This window comes from Dermacentor albipictus, chromosome 1 (assembly GCF_038994185.2).
Source record: "Dermacentor albipictus isolate Rhodes 1998 colony chromosome 1, USDA_Dalb.pri_finalv2, whole genome shotgun sequence".
Classification (NCBI taxonomy): Eukaryota; Metazoa; Arthropoda; class Arachnida; order Ixodida; family Ixodidae; genus Dermacentor; species Dermacentor albipictus.
The window spans coordinates 508,637,864-508,653,026 of NC_091821.1; the positions used below are offsets into that span (position 1 = coordinate 508,637,864).

General features: G+C 42.8%; 1 protein-coding gene and 1 long non-coding RNA gene across 2 annotated transcripts in view; both read right to left on the minus strand.

Annotated features, from left to right (window-relative positions):
- The window catches only part of LOC135907594 (uncharacterized), a 258,333-nt gene that overhangs the window by 169,308 nt on the left and 73,862 nt on the right, over positions 1-15,163 (minus strand). The window lies entirely within an intron of this gene.
- Positions 2,440-5,198, minus strand: LOC135907593 (uncharacterized). The gene is made up of 3 exons (XR_010566067.2): positions 5,131-5,198; positions 3,891-4,081; positions 2,440-2,593 (listed from the first exon to the last, which is right to left on the minus strand). It is a non-coding gene; the product is annotated as an uncharacterized lncRNA (long non-coding RNA).

Consider the following 15,163-nt stretch of genomic DNA (forward strand, 5'->3'; position numbering starts at 1 on the left):
CATTCAAATCTCTAGTACAAATATATAAAAAAAGTTGTTTTGAGGAGTATTTCCACTTAATAAGTGGGTGTCAGTGTTTTCTAGCAAAGTGTTAGAAAATGCCTTCAGGCATACCATGGGGAGCTTTATAAATAGCACACGCACGTATCTGCCTAAAAAGTCCTACGCCCTGCTTGCATTCATTAGTCATTGTTGCATTCTGTTGTTTGTCACCATTTGCATCCCTTAATATTGAGTGCGCACAACCAAAAACAACCTAATACCGTATTTACTCGCATAATGATCGCACTCGCGTAATGATCGCACCCCTAAATTCTGATGTCAAAATTCGGTTTTTTTATTTCTCGTGTAAGATTGCACCCCAAACTTGCCGCAGCGATATGTCATGTGCCAAGTCTAGCTAATAATGATCGCGCTTACCATCTGTCAACTGCTATGCGAACAACTTTTCAAGACAAACCAAGCAGTCTGCACGCACCAAACATTCTTAAGCAGATGCCCCATTTCATTCCTTCAATCACTTTCCGCACTTATATGACAAAAAAAAAAGCTACAACCAAACTTGCCTTTATTATGTGTAGGCTTTGTAATGGTTGTGGTCAACAAAAACAACAAAAAAGGCGTCTTTCGTTTCTTCTCGTCTGCACTTGTGGGCACGCAACAAATCGCGAGTGGCAATGATAGCAGCCACGTTTACAGTGATACGTTAGATGTGTACCCTATTCATTCGCCGACGTTTGTAACGCAGCTAAAATATTCGCCCACCCTTAGCGGAAACGTGCCATATTAGGATAGTGGTGAAAACAAATGCCGCAGTTTCCGCAGCATGCCCGCCATGTGTTCCTATGTCACAGGCACCTAAGCGCGCCCATCTGTTTCTGTCCCCTCAAAGTGGACATGGCTATGTTATTGCCGCAAACTTGCAGATATTATTCATTACTGATACGGAAAAAACTGTTTGAATGCACGTAATGTACTCACGAAAAGAAAAAAAAATCGTGTTCGGCGCGTTCGGCTTGCTCTGCCGGCCATCATTTTTTTTTTGTGTCCCACAGTTTTTTTGTGTCCCGCAAGAGGCAGCCACCTCTTTGTTGACGTGTTGTCATCCCGTAGCAAATGCCAGAGGATATACTTTTTTCTTTTTGTGGGAAATTTACCCAGCGTAATGATCGCACCTCTGAATTTGAGTCAATTTTTTTTACAATAAAGTGCGATCATTATGCGAGTAAATAGGGTAACACAATGAATTTTTAGCCTGTAAAGGGGTTGTATACAAATGGGGGCAGCCAAGTCTAGTGCTACAATAAACAAATATTTGTTCTCACAATAATGAAACCAGTCATAAAATATTTCCTACAAATTTGGAAATTAATGCCCAAAGAACCTTGCTGATTGTCACATTAATTTCCTAAACAAGATCTTTTGATGTTTATAATTCCTAGTTTAATTCACTTTCTCTAGTAAATCGGCTCTAACCTACACTATTCAGTGTAGGAGACTAACCCAGACCTGGAAGCCAATATTTAAATATGAAATAAAGTCATTGATCCCATGACCAGGTCACTGTTATGTCATCAGAAGCGTGCATCCATGGACATATAGTCTGTAAAATAATTTTTACATGATCTGTACTGTTCCTCTTGCATTAATAAATTAGGAAATGCATTTGCTATTTAAAGCACTGCTGTAAACCTTTGTGTTTGAGAAATGCAATACTCAAAAGTGTAACACAACCGATGTGTACATGAAACCTACGATGCCTTTGACATTCGTCCGTGTGACAAATAGGCACTGAGAAATGCCAAGGGCATCATAGCTTTCTTGTTTAAAACCTTGTATGCGAGTATATTACTGGTATCTTTGCAGTGAAGGGAAGTCACATTATTATCAGACTTATGAGGGGAACTCATGTTTCTCTAGTTTAATATTTTCTTTTTTGTGCTCCTATATTCTTTACTTTTCCAAAAATAATGGGTGTTTGAAATAAGTACTCTATATTGCTCTTAAATTTTTCCTGCACCAGAGCCCACGTTGGGTTACATTTCTTGAACACTTTGCAGTGCTGTTGATTATCAAAAGGAAGAAAAAAATGCCGTAAGTTTGCATTTTAGCTTTCTGTATAACAAGAAGTATGAACCTATCAATTACATAGACAAGTACAAAAGAACTATGAAAAACTGTGCATAAAGACCGACATACATTATAATAGCAGGAATCGATGGCGAGAATTCTAATAGAAAGGAACCATTAAAAACTAGGCACTAAAGACACATATTAATTATAATAGCACAAGTATTTGCTAAGGATTTGAAGAGACAAAAAGAATCTCTCTTCAAATCACTCCACCCCAACATTCATCCTTGGTTCGATGAGTGAGCACAGCTGGTGATGAGGTTGGGATAGGTGGAAGCTGTGTGCAGCTGTGAAATAGGAGGAACATGTTGAGGGTCACCAAAGGTTGCACGCTGGTTGCACAGCAGGTTGCCTCGATCTCCGGACTCACTCGACATCATGCGTTGAGCCTGGTTATACGTCGTTTGCAAGAGGCCTGGCCCAAGTGTGTGGCACGGCTTGGGTAAGATTTCGAGGTAACCTGAAAAACACAGATCCATATCTATAAGCAACAAAATATTCTCCATCATAGGGCAAACCTGAAGTTTACCATCGGCACATAGCAGATAATGAAAACAGACACAGGTCACCAGACTTGAGGTATACAGATGTGCAAAAGTGTAAATGAATGTGAAGAGCTGCTTCTAGGACGGAATGTTTCATTCCTTCTTTTGTAGATCAATAATAGTATCTTAACATAAAGTCAAGTGTACTGGGCCCTCCCTAAAAAAATTCAAATAATGGGGTTTTACGTGCCAAAACCACTTTCTGATTATGAGGCACGCCGTAGTGGAGGACACCGGAAAGTTCGACCCCCCGAGGTTCTTTATTGTGCACCTTAATCTAAGTACACGGGTGTTTTCGCATTTCGCCCCCCTCGAAATGCGGCCGCCGTAGCCGGGGTTCAATCCTGCGACCTCGTGCTCAGCAGCCCAACACCATAGCCACTGAGCAACCACGGCGGGTATGGCCCTCCCTATTTCTGTAAGTAGGCTATTTCATGCGAGTTGTCCCGACCTGGCACACGACCACTTGAAATTTCTTTTCGAAAATCTGGAGGCTTTTCTATATAGGACAAATGTTAATTTCAAGAAATACTTGTGTAACGCACCAAACTATGCATCATAAAAGGCATAGCCAAAAAATTGGTTCCTTCATTAAGGGGGCAAAATTTTTCAGGACAATAAAGAGAGGCCTTACACCAAAAATGGAAATGCTTATTAGCCACTGCTCAGTTTATTATGGGTCATTAAAAATGGACAAAATGGCCTATTAATTTTATTTTCATAGAACTCGCTTACAGCAAAAGCTGCAAATTTATGTAATCCACATATTTAGGACTTGTGCTGCATGCAAAAACTGGTTTCAGGAAGATAAATTATGAAGCAGTGCACAGAGATGAGGATGAACTAGCAAAAAAAGTAAGTTTTGGTGTATGTTTATCGGCATACTTACTATTGAGGCAGTCCTAGTAAATTTATGCCCAATAACATGTATGAAAGTACACTGTATTGTTTTTAAATTGCTAAAGCTTTATCAAAGCAGTTTTGTGTCAAGCAAGAAAAAAATTGTACAAGTGGTCTCCTACTAGTTTCAAAATTTGCATCGCATTTCGTCTAATCCACATAGCCTCTTGGCGGTTAAGGCAAAATGGATGGACTTGAGCATTCCTGCACCGATAGCAGGGAGTCTAAACTGCTTCGAAGTTAATTCTTTCATTGCTGAGTGGCTACAAGCCACTTCACTCAAAAATTTGCCACTTAATTACATGTATTTACCTCGATCTTTCTGTCAGCTTCCAGCCTGCTTGGCATCATCACGAAGGCTGCCAACTCCCTAGTGGACGTAGTCAGGACACGGTGGTGGCAGGACGCAGTGGCAGGAGCCGCCAAAGGCTTCGAACTCCCTAGTGAACATAGTGAGGACACGGTGGTCGTAGGATGCAGGGGCGGGAGCCACCAGAGTGTACCTGCAGCAAATTTACACAAACGCTCTTAGTGCTACCAGTTTACAAGAAAAATTCAGCTGTCTGTGTAACATAGATACCAATACAAATAAATGTAATTAGTTAGGTCCTACAACACAACTAGAACATCGACAAGAAAGAAATGGTACTTATGTTTATGAAAATCCAAGCAATGAAAAAAAATGTGCATCCGATTTGTGCGTGGAAGCTCAATGGTAACCTGAGCACATACCATCAAGTGATTTGCTAGTCAACTGGAAGCCTCTTAAAATGTCATTGTATATTTTTTACATGCACTATGTTAAGCTGCATTAAAACAAGTTCAATATCTCTGAATATAAGTAAATCACGAAGCAATTCAATTAATGAATTCCAGTGGTCATTAATGCAACAAAGTGCAAGCTCTGAATGAAGCTGGCCAAACTGGGTAGTGACAAATAACATAGTGGTTCTCTACATCTTTTTTTTCTGGCTTTCACTGTAGCAATAAAATACACAAGAAATTTCACATTCCTGACATTTAACCCTGCAAATTTTTATTCCATAATGCATAATACTTTAGCAAGAGCACTAATGCTGTCTTTTAATCGTAAATAGCGATAGAACAAGAAATTTTACTGGAGCCAATGTTTGGCAAGAAAAATCTCCTTTTCTTTGTCGAAACATTGGCTCCAGCGATGCTCCTTGTTCTACGGCTCTTATCATTTCAAGTCTCTGTCTTCCTGTGAACCTCTGTACTTTCAATGTTGTATCAATTAAATTGTAATAACGGAGAATTAGTAAATGTAGCTGATGAAGAATTTGTGCTTGTTGGTAGATAATGACAGAGTAACTGCGCAACATAGAGATACGGACAAAGGAGGCTTATGTGTGTCGTCTCCTACAGCCATGTTTCTCTCTTTTGGACGATTACTCTATCTAGATGTAAAAGTATTACCCTTTGCACAATAATGCTAAAATGAAAAAGGCCAGGGAAGTGGACACAAAAATTAAAACAAATAGCATCATATGCTAATGAGATATGCAAAAGTGCCTGCTACCATCTGTCTCACCCATAACGTGCTGGATAAGATGGCGTCTTCTTCTGGATGTTGCCATTTCTTCAATACCTAAAATAAAGTACATCTCAAAATTATAAAGATACACAGAACAACAGCAGTAGCAGAGGAGATAATGCATTGTTTAGTAAAAGAAAGTAAACTAATCTCTGATACACCGCAGAAGAAATTTCCTTTATTAAATTAGTAGAAAAATACACCACACCTCATTTCATTCAATGATGTGAGCGTTTCTTCGTACAAGAAAAAAAAGGTATTTCTGCATGAAAACAGTAAAATAATCATAGCATTCTACTTTTACAAAATACGCTACAGTGACAAAGCCAACTACGGCTGTATATACTTAAAATTGTTATATGCACCTTACAATAGCCAAGACAGGATAAACTTGGGTTCATGTGCAGCTCACCGGGAGATACAACTTTGCAATCAACTCATTTCTGCTTGCCAAATATCTGCACTAACATAAGACTACAAATAAAGAGACCCTCTTTTTCATAAAACACCGGACTTAAAATAGAAAATCCAGTAGGAATAGCACAAATTCTCTACACAACACAGCCAGGTTTTGTGCGCCTAGCAGGATTTACTATATAAAGGTTGCAGCAAATTCATGCTTCTAAATATTTACAACCGTGAAAATAAAGATGACAAAGAATAATAGCATTATACATCGGCTTATACTGTAAGCCAATGTGTTTCCGACTTGACGCCAAATGCACATTTAATTTGTTCTGTTTCAGCGCTTTTAAAGGGTTGTGTCTGTTCGCTCATGCATGCAGCCGCCTTACTGCTACGAAAATATATGTGCTGCCACATCGCCTGACACTGCCATACAGCGCGGTAGCGTTTTTATTATTCGCGGTAATATACCTAAAGCGCTAGTAAATCTTCAGAATAGACTACTGTTTTTTCGACAACCTGTCTTCGCCAGCGAAAGTCACACTGGTCACACTACACTTCAAGTTACGCAGTACTTGATATTTCACGGATTTTTCGATGCGACAGGCCACTCGTCATTGGAGTCGTTAAGAAGGGTGTTTATCTATGGCAGTACAGCTTTGCTATAATTTCAGATGCTCTCCTGAGGCTTCCGTCTGCCAGTAGTATTTTCGCATACATACGCCCACGAATGCTTAAGAAACGTCTGTGAACTGCCAAGAGAAACGTGACGTAAAATGTAGCCGTGCCGGAAGGGCCGATTACGCGCCGTTTGTAAACTCGGAACAAAAGCTGATATGCTTACCTGAGAGGTTAAGTGAAATATGGCACAGGTCACTCTCCGCTGGTAGTCTTTCGTATGCATCTGGTCGTCTCTGCGTTGCGATCTCCCATATCACAAGGAAAATGCAGTGCAAAACGCAACACTTCCGCGCTTGTGACGGTCCGGCGAGCTGTCGGCAAAGACGAAATCGGCGACACGCCGCTGCTGGCGGCAGTCGTCCTCGTCGCAATCACACAGCACGGACAGAAGTTCCCACCGTAACTTGCCGCAACGCCTGGTTGCAGTCGCCCCTAACGCAGCGCTAGCAGAACCACTCCATAGAATAAAGAACCACCACTCGACGACAACGTACTCGCGCGAGATGCAACACAACTGAAAAATGGCGTCATACTATTGACGGCTTCGGCTTTGGATCATTTGAATCCGCACAACTAGTTTCGGTTTTCTTTCCTTGCGTTGAAACAAAAACTGTTTTGCTCACTGATAATTTTACGTCACGTAAGTAATACTCACGAATGAAATAGCCGTGAATTTAACACGCGTTTTGAAATACCAGCTACGTTCACTTCGCAGAAGCAAAATTTGCTCGTCCGTGTGCGGTTACGTTTGAAATATCTATCGTTGGACTGTCGGAGCGTGCTCGAAGTGGGAAGACGCGGCGTAATTGTTCTTAATTTGCTTAGCTATAACGGTGTGGCTGCCCTTGATCTCTGTCCAGTGCAGTTTGCTGTGATGTAAGGTATAACTACAAAGCCGCCGACGTTACTGAATAATCTAGTGCACCTGAAGCTACCAGAACTCCGGTATTTTCTCCACAATTTCTTGCGACTTCGTTCCGCTGTCACCAAATGCGAGCGTAGTGTTTGACGGAGATTTAGCGACACATTTTCCCGAAATATCGTTCACCGCTGTATCACGACGTGGAGAAGCAGCGTTGTTGGTCCTCAGTAAAATTTTCTGTTTATTGCGAATTTTGCGATAGCAGTTATATGGGCACAACCGTCGAAATATATCTGTCGGTTTTACCGCGAGCTTACGTATAAAGTCAAGTGCTATAAGATCCCATCCCGCGCCGTTGACTGTGCGCGTTAAAGGAAGTGTTCGAGGCTGAGCCGGGCTGGATGGGCGCCCCAAGTCAAGTATCTAAGGAGGTCACGTGATAAAACGCGCGCAAGCCGGGAGAGGGAGGCGCTATAGTTTAGCGCGCTTCTCCTCCTCTAGCCGTTGCTCTAGCCCGGTCTTGCGCCACCCTCGCTCTGTTTTGGAGATAATTTCCTATGGATGCAAAGCTGGGAGTGGGGGGGGGGGGGAGGTAAGGGTGTGCTCAGATAGCGCAAATTTTCGGAGACGCTTTGAAGGAAGAGGCAAGCGTTCGGTCCGCTCTGCTCGCGCCCTTCATCACGCCAACGCTGTGACTGCGAGTGTTCGCCGTCATTGAGTGAGATCTGTTGATACTTGCACGTGCGCGCGTGACCCAGTGCTTGCTAATTTCAGGAGTAAGCGAATGTTTACTGCAGTTTATTCAGCCGATGAAACTAAGAACCTTGGTTCGTGCAATAGTTCGTGCAGTGGTTCATGCAGCATTGGGGTGAAACTGCTGTGTTATTGTTTTTATATTTCTAGGGGGTTCCAAAGCAGCGTTGCGTATACTAAAATTTGTTTCTGGTCGCGGAACGCAACGCACTGCGGTAGCCCAGTGGCTTTGGTGTTGCGCTGCTGAGCTCGGTGTGACGGGTCCAACCACAACCGCGGCAGTCACATTCCAACGGGGTCAGAATGAGAAAATGCGCGTATACCGTGGATTCCGTACACGTTAAATAACTCGAGCTGCTGAAAATAAATCTGCAGCTTTCCATTACCGTGCGCCTCATAACAAGATCTTGATTTTTGAACATAAATCTTCAAAATTTTATTTTAAGTCGCGAAATTACACTTACAATCGACACTGTTGAGGGCGCCTACTGAACTTGTTATCTCGTTGCTGTGCTCTCTTTAGTAGCCAACACTTTTTTTTAGATTTACTTATGGTCAGAATCCAGTGTGGCAAATGCAGGTCTTCCTTAGCATAGGAAACCAGCTATCGCTTAAGCGTGCGAGGTATCAACAAACATGGTCAAGGAAAATCAATATGTAGAGTTCGAAGTAATTGCAGAACATGACAAGGATGAAAGAATGATACACCGCATTACAACCAGGACAGGAACCCGAGGGCCTGCCTAAAACAGAAGAGTTTATCTGGTATTTCTTCTCCTGCATTAAAATCTTTCTCTCGCCAGACTCATCTCAAATATCAGAGGAATGGTAATTTTCCACGACGACTCTTCGCGCGCTATTGAGAGTCAAACGACCCATGCGCAAATGTTGACTCTTGTTTTCTGACTTTACTCGCGTAAAAGTGGGTCTTCGGAAGAAAAAAGAGAGTCAAGTTGCCGTGACTCACTTTTTACTCTCTTTTTTTCTTAGAGTGCGGGTCTGTGCCACTCAACGCAGATTCGTATCGCTCCAGTAATGCGCATTATGAAAGTTGACTTGAGAATTTCTGGAGAAGGTTGTGTGATCTGTCCAGAGCACCTTGTCAACAAGGCCCATTATTTCGTCACTGTTCCCAAGCATCCAATTTGAGAAATCAAGCCACCACTGAAAGTCTCGTTTTCGCAGCTTTTGATGCAGTTGGAGGTGACACGGATACACATGGGCCTTCCTGAGAACTCTTGACAGTGAAGACTGAAATGCCGACCTCACCAGTCAGATCAGGCACGCTGGAATGAGGGTTTGCAAAACGTCTCCTTCAGCCTCTTCACTGATGGTCCCCTTTCTGTGCCTCGTCTTCTTGAAGCTACCTGTTTCTTTCAAGTAACTCCTCATAATTGTGTTCGTGCTAGGTCTTGCCCACATTGCCAATTTCGGTACGCCTTGGCAGCTTTCCCCTTCTCACCACGTGCTGCTCCCAAGGCTAAGACCACGTTCGCCTTCTGCTCGCTTGGGAACGGCATGCTTTAGGCACTGCAAACAAATTCTTCGAAATGGTTGCGCGGCACGACAGTAATAGACAGTCGAGCTCACATGCATCTAGCCGCTAGCAATGCTTGGAAGAAAATCAGCGACCCGCCGTGGTTGCTCAGTGGCTATGGTGTTGGGCTACTGAGCACGAGGTCGTGGGTTCAAATCCCGGCCACGGTGGCCGCATTTCGATGGAGGCGAAAATACCGTGCACTTAGTTTAGGCGCACGTTTAAGAACCCCAGGTGGTCGAAATTTACGGAGTCCTCCTCTACTGCGTGCCTCATACTCAGAAAGTGGTCTTGGCACGTAAAACCCCATAATTAAATTAAAAAGAATTGTCCAGATGTATGATGCATTTATTGCGTGTATTTTTTCTATTCCACTACGACTTGAACGCTGGAAAAAAAATCGCTGTTCTCGTCATATCGGAATAAACGGCTGGTGACGGCGGGTTCTTCGGCGACAGGCGCGACCGGCTGCTGACTAAGCGCATTTTCAAAGCGCCGTCGCCAGCCGCTGCCGGTAATGTCAGAGCCGAGCAAAGATTGAAGCCCATTCTCCTAAGTGAAGGGAAGGGACGGCGCTGGCGATATTTTTACAAATCACTCATGAGAGCGCTGTAATCGCGGCGCATTTGGGAACACAGTGCGCGCTATCACGTGGTAGTAATTAAACTCCGCGGACTTTCGTTTTTCCCAAATAAAAACGGCCACGCTATGTCTTTCTCGTTGGAAGTACCTGGGTTGGGCAATATTTGTGAAGCTCCACAACTTTCCCATTGACGCCTGAACGTTTCAAGCTATATTTAAAAAGTTAATTTATCTCGACTAAGAAGTCAAAGAAGAACAAAACAATGGTACTGTAAGTCTAGGTAAACGCTAACAACATCCACATAATTTGTATTCTGAAGAACGCATAGGTTTTTTTCAAAATCTTGGTCCAAGTTAGCTGGGACACCCGGTGTGTATGCATATATATATATATATTCAAGGGCGTTTCAAGGGCGTTTTGATGGCGAACGGGCTCGCCACGGCATCTTGAGGAGGCCGCGGAATCTACGCAGCGCATGGATGTCAATTCCGAAATTTATGGATATAAAGTTCTCCTAAACTTTTTATGTGAAAGATGCATTGACATTTATATATATATTTATATATATATATATATATTATATATATATATATTTATATATATATATATATATATATATATATATATATATATATATATATATATATATATATATATATCAGGGGCGTAGCCAGGGGGGGGGGGCTCATGGGGCTTCATCCCCCCCCCGCGAAATTTTTTCCTGCCCTCCATGCACCGCCCACCCAAGCATTTCCAGGTGCCGGAAATCATTCTGAATTTTCCCTAGAATGTATTTTTAACGCTCGAAAATACATTTCAGCATGAACCTTGCGAACTCAGGCTGGATTTCGTGGCAGTGCCCATGCACCGGGAGTCACATAACGCAATCAGCCCCAACCGAGCTCAAAGTTTCAAGGGCGTTTTGATGGCGAACGGGCTCGCCACGGCATCTTGAGGAGGCCGCGGAATCTACGCAGCGCATGGATGTCAATTCCGAAATTTGTGGATATAAAGTTCTCATAAACTTTTTATGTGAAAGATGCATTGACATTTCCAAAGTTGTGCTTTAGATTTTCCATTGTGTAACATTGTGGGTTTTATGTTACTATAAATATTGGACGCCAAAGGTGCACTGACTTTTCTAAAGTCTTACATCGGATCATAGAACGAGACAAGCCAAATCAACACACTATCAGACAAGTTGACAAAGCCAGCAGCGAGGTCGGATGAGAAGAAACGCTGTGGTAGTTAATTTATGCCGTCATGACACATAAAAGAATATCAACATTTTTTCTCCACCTACGCCAAAGCATCCGTGTCAAGACACTAAAGTCAGCCAAGGTAACTACGTTCTTAATTATTTTTTCTACTTCGACTTTTATTAGCGAGGACACATTGAGCCTCTTCAATATTTTTGTACTCGCTACCCTACCCGCGGGCTGCCAGAGGCAGCGAGAGCGCATGCGTTTTTCTCGTGTTGCTCCGACCACCACGCGGCGCACTTCGGTGAGCGTTCGCTTTTCTTTGGCCTAGTGAATTTTCGCCTGCAGAGTTTTGGGCACTTTCTGGCTAGCAGACTAGAAAAAGAAACTATCGTGGCTTGCCGCCATCACTGTGGGGATTCGACGAATTGCACCGCGTTTGCTTGAGCGCAACCTCTCCGGGAAGTATTGTCGCGCCAGTGTAATACACCGAGCAGTATGCGTATGGTTCTCGGCGGAACAAGCGTCTCATGTTTTCTTCGATATTCTTTTGGTAGTTACATTAGGTGCCAAAAATAGGCATTCGATTGTGGCCAACATACCTTGCGCTTTTTCATTTCGGTGCCCGGGCCCCACAAAATAAAAGAAAGAAGACATTGTTGTGGCGCAGCAAATTGTCGTATGGTGAAAGTTCGATTTTGTCACTTCTTTTGTGGACAGTAATGGGCCACGGGACGGTTCAGTTGCCGGATAGTCTTATTATATAGCATTGCGATAGCAAATACGTCGACACTCCAGGCGCATTCCGGCTGTCGCCCTCATGTTTCGTATGAAGTCCAAGGGCGACAACATCGTGATCGCGCGCCGCATGCTGTATGTGCGAGTGAAAGCGTAGGGAGGGGGAGGGGGTGGGCTGGAATGGGTGAGACGACGATGGTGGCTCAGTCTTGTGTGTGCAAAAGAGAAAAGCGGGGAGCAAGCGCACCGCCTTCCGTAGCGCGCGATACATCGGGGGCAGTGGATGGAATGGAAGTGAGATCTAGGATTCTGTGAATCTCTTATTGCGCAACATGTTTATTTGCCTTGTTTGACGCATTGTATGCAGTGACTTTTTTAGATAAGTAGATTTATTGCAGATTTATACGTATATTTAAATATCTTGTTGCGGGTTTTTGCGTATACGTGCAGTGGACTTTGTTTACAGTGACACGTTTTTGCCTTTTATCTAGCTGTATCTTCGCATCTGTATATTCCATTGTCTCCGCATTTCTAATGTACGAAGGCAACTAAAATTAAAGTGAGCCAACCAACCTCGCGCAATAATTGTTCGGTCCATTATCTGAGGCATGCACGTGACACAGAGGCATCTCTCTATTACAAAAATGACACGCAGCTGTGCGTATGAAAGTTGTCTAATGCTCTCATACACTGGGTTGAACATGGTTGAGCGCATAAGGGACGCTCTAGAAGTTGATCAGTGTGGTGCCCTGAGGTTTTTGACTGCTGAAGGTATTTCCCAAAAAGAAATTAGTCGCCGTATGGCAGCCGTGTACATTGAACATTGCATTTCATCGGCCACTGTGAAGCGTTCGAGCAAACGCTTCAAAGAAGGACGCGAAAGTTGCAAAGACGATCCAAGGCCGCGCTAAAGCTATCGTGCAATCACCCCTACCAAAATTGCAAAGGTTGATGAGCTGATGAGACAAGAATGGAGGATAAGCATTGATGATCTGGGAGAGCGTGTGAACATTAGTCACGGTTCGGTTCACGCCATGATTCATGAACATCATGACGGTTATCCGCTCTTGTGTGCGCAATGGTTGCCCAAGATATTGAACTACCGCCAGAAGACGGAGAAGGTCAGCGCTGCCTTGACTCATCTGATCCGGTATCAAAATAAAGGTGACGACTTCCTGTCTCCAATTGTGATCGGGGACGAACCATGGTGCCACTTCTACGAGCTTGAAACACGACAGCAAAGCTTACAGTGGAAACATTCGAATTCACCACCCCTAACAAAGGAAAGGCCGTCATTTCCGCCGGAAAGGTGTTGTTGACTTTCTTTTTTCGATCGTTAGGGGCCATTACTGATAGAATTCTAAATCTTGAGAGACTATTAATTTGTTTCGTTATTGCAAAATGCCAGATCAGCTGCGTGTCACAATCAAGAACAAGCTACGTGGAAAATTGCCGAATGGGGTCATCTTGTTCAACGACAATGCCGTCCCCACGTCGCTGATGTGGTTAATACAAAACTGGCAATGCTCAAGTGGGAAACGCTGCAACATCCGCCATACAGCCCAGACCTGTTGCCTTGGGACTTCCACTTTTTGTAGCATTTGAAAAAACAGCTCAAGCGAACCAGATTCGTGTCGGACGATGACGTGAAAGAGTTAGTTGCAGACTTTTTGAAACAGCAACCCAAGGAGTTTAATGAGACGGGAATCACACGACTCGTTAGACAACAAGACAAGTGCCTAAATGATCATAGAGACTGCTTTTGAATAATGTACCCCGTTTGTCATATATGCGCATTGGCTGATTTTCATTTGTCTCACCCTCGTTTATTTTGCAGAACTCTGGCTTTTCATACGTGCTCTCTCTTGCGGCTCTAAATTCGGTGCAATTACTCAGGATACACGACCGGTGACAGCTGCTCCTGCGTAATATATTGGAAGAAATGACAGCGTCATTGAGATTTTTCTCTGGCCGTTGCGTATGTACAAGACTCTAGACAAAATTCTTTAATGGCAAAGTTTCATTACAATATTTGTCCTGAGCTTGTTAATTTCATGGCCTTTACATTTTTCATATCAGCGGCATGTACTGCTTTGCTGGTTTCGAACTGATATAGTTCTAAAGTTCGTGTGATATTTTCTTTGCCTACTAAATAGCGAAAAAACAGGGAAGCATAGATATGTTATGTTGGGCACAATTTTTGGCACATACAAGTATATTCGTTTATGAAAAATACACATTTTACTTATTTTGCAGGGCGTAGTGTTCAAGAATTCTTTTGCAGCATCTTTAGCAATGGCAATGCAGTTCTTATTCATGTATTCGATCCCCATACAAATTGTTTAAGAGGAAGCTTTCGCTCGCGCCCAACTCAGACGCGCCCTATTCAAGTCCATTTAAATGTAAAACGCAGAAACGCTTCTCTGGGATAACCCCCGGATTGCTTTTAATAAACTTTGTTGCATTTGGGATAACCCCCGGATTGCTTTTAATAAACTTTGTTGCATTTTTGTTGCAAAGCTAGATTCTAGTGTCTGTTGGAACGTAATTTCGATTTAGGACCTTAACATTGCTTAAAATATATTGAAAAACTCAAAAGTTAAAAAATAGATGCACGACCTTTGCAACCTAATAGCTCTGCATCAAGCACACATGTCGCTGTTCAGTAAAGGGTATCTATTATAACATCAAAGCGGACAAATTCGGCGTGTCAATTCATATCTTACGTGAATTGGTTACGTTGTGTAAAAGGATTCTGCAAAAGCCGTATTTCCATAATGCTAAATTTTTTTAGATTCACGTTTACCATAGAAATGTTTTCCGCTGTAGATGTTCTATTAGGTGCAATGCACAGAATTGTGATATCATGTTTCATTGCTGAGTTCCACAGCTTTAAACTCGATAGTTTAGATTTCTGAGAATTTGTGATTTCGGTGAATCTTTAATAAGGAATTGACAACCAAAATGAAGAATACGGAACCAACAGTCACTAGAATCTAAGCTTTTCTTATAAATGCAACAAACCTCGCCAAATTGGGTGCATTGGTTGCCGAGAACAACGAATTTTCCTTCTACATGTATTTAGATACGAGCACCCGAGCTCAAGCTTCCTCTTAAGAGGAGACCGAACTCCAACGTGAGCCCCCCCCGCCCCCCCCCCCGAACGAAATTTCTGGCTACGCCAGAAAAGATATATATATATATATATATATATATATATATATATATATATATATATATATTGTGGGTAGGGAGGCGACCTGCATTTC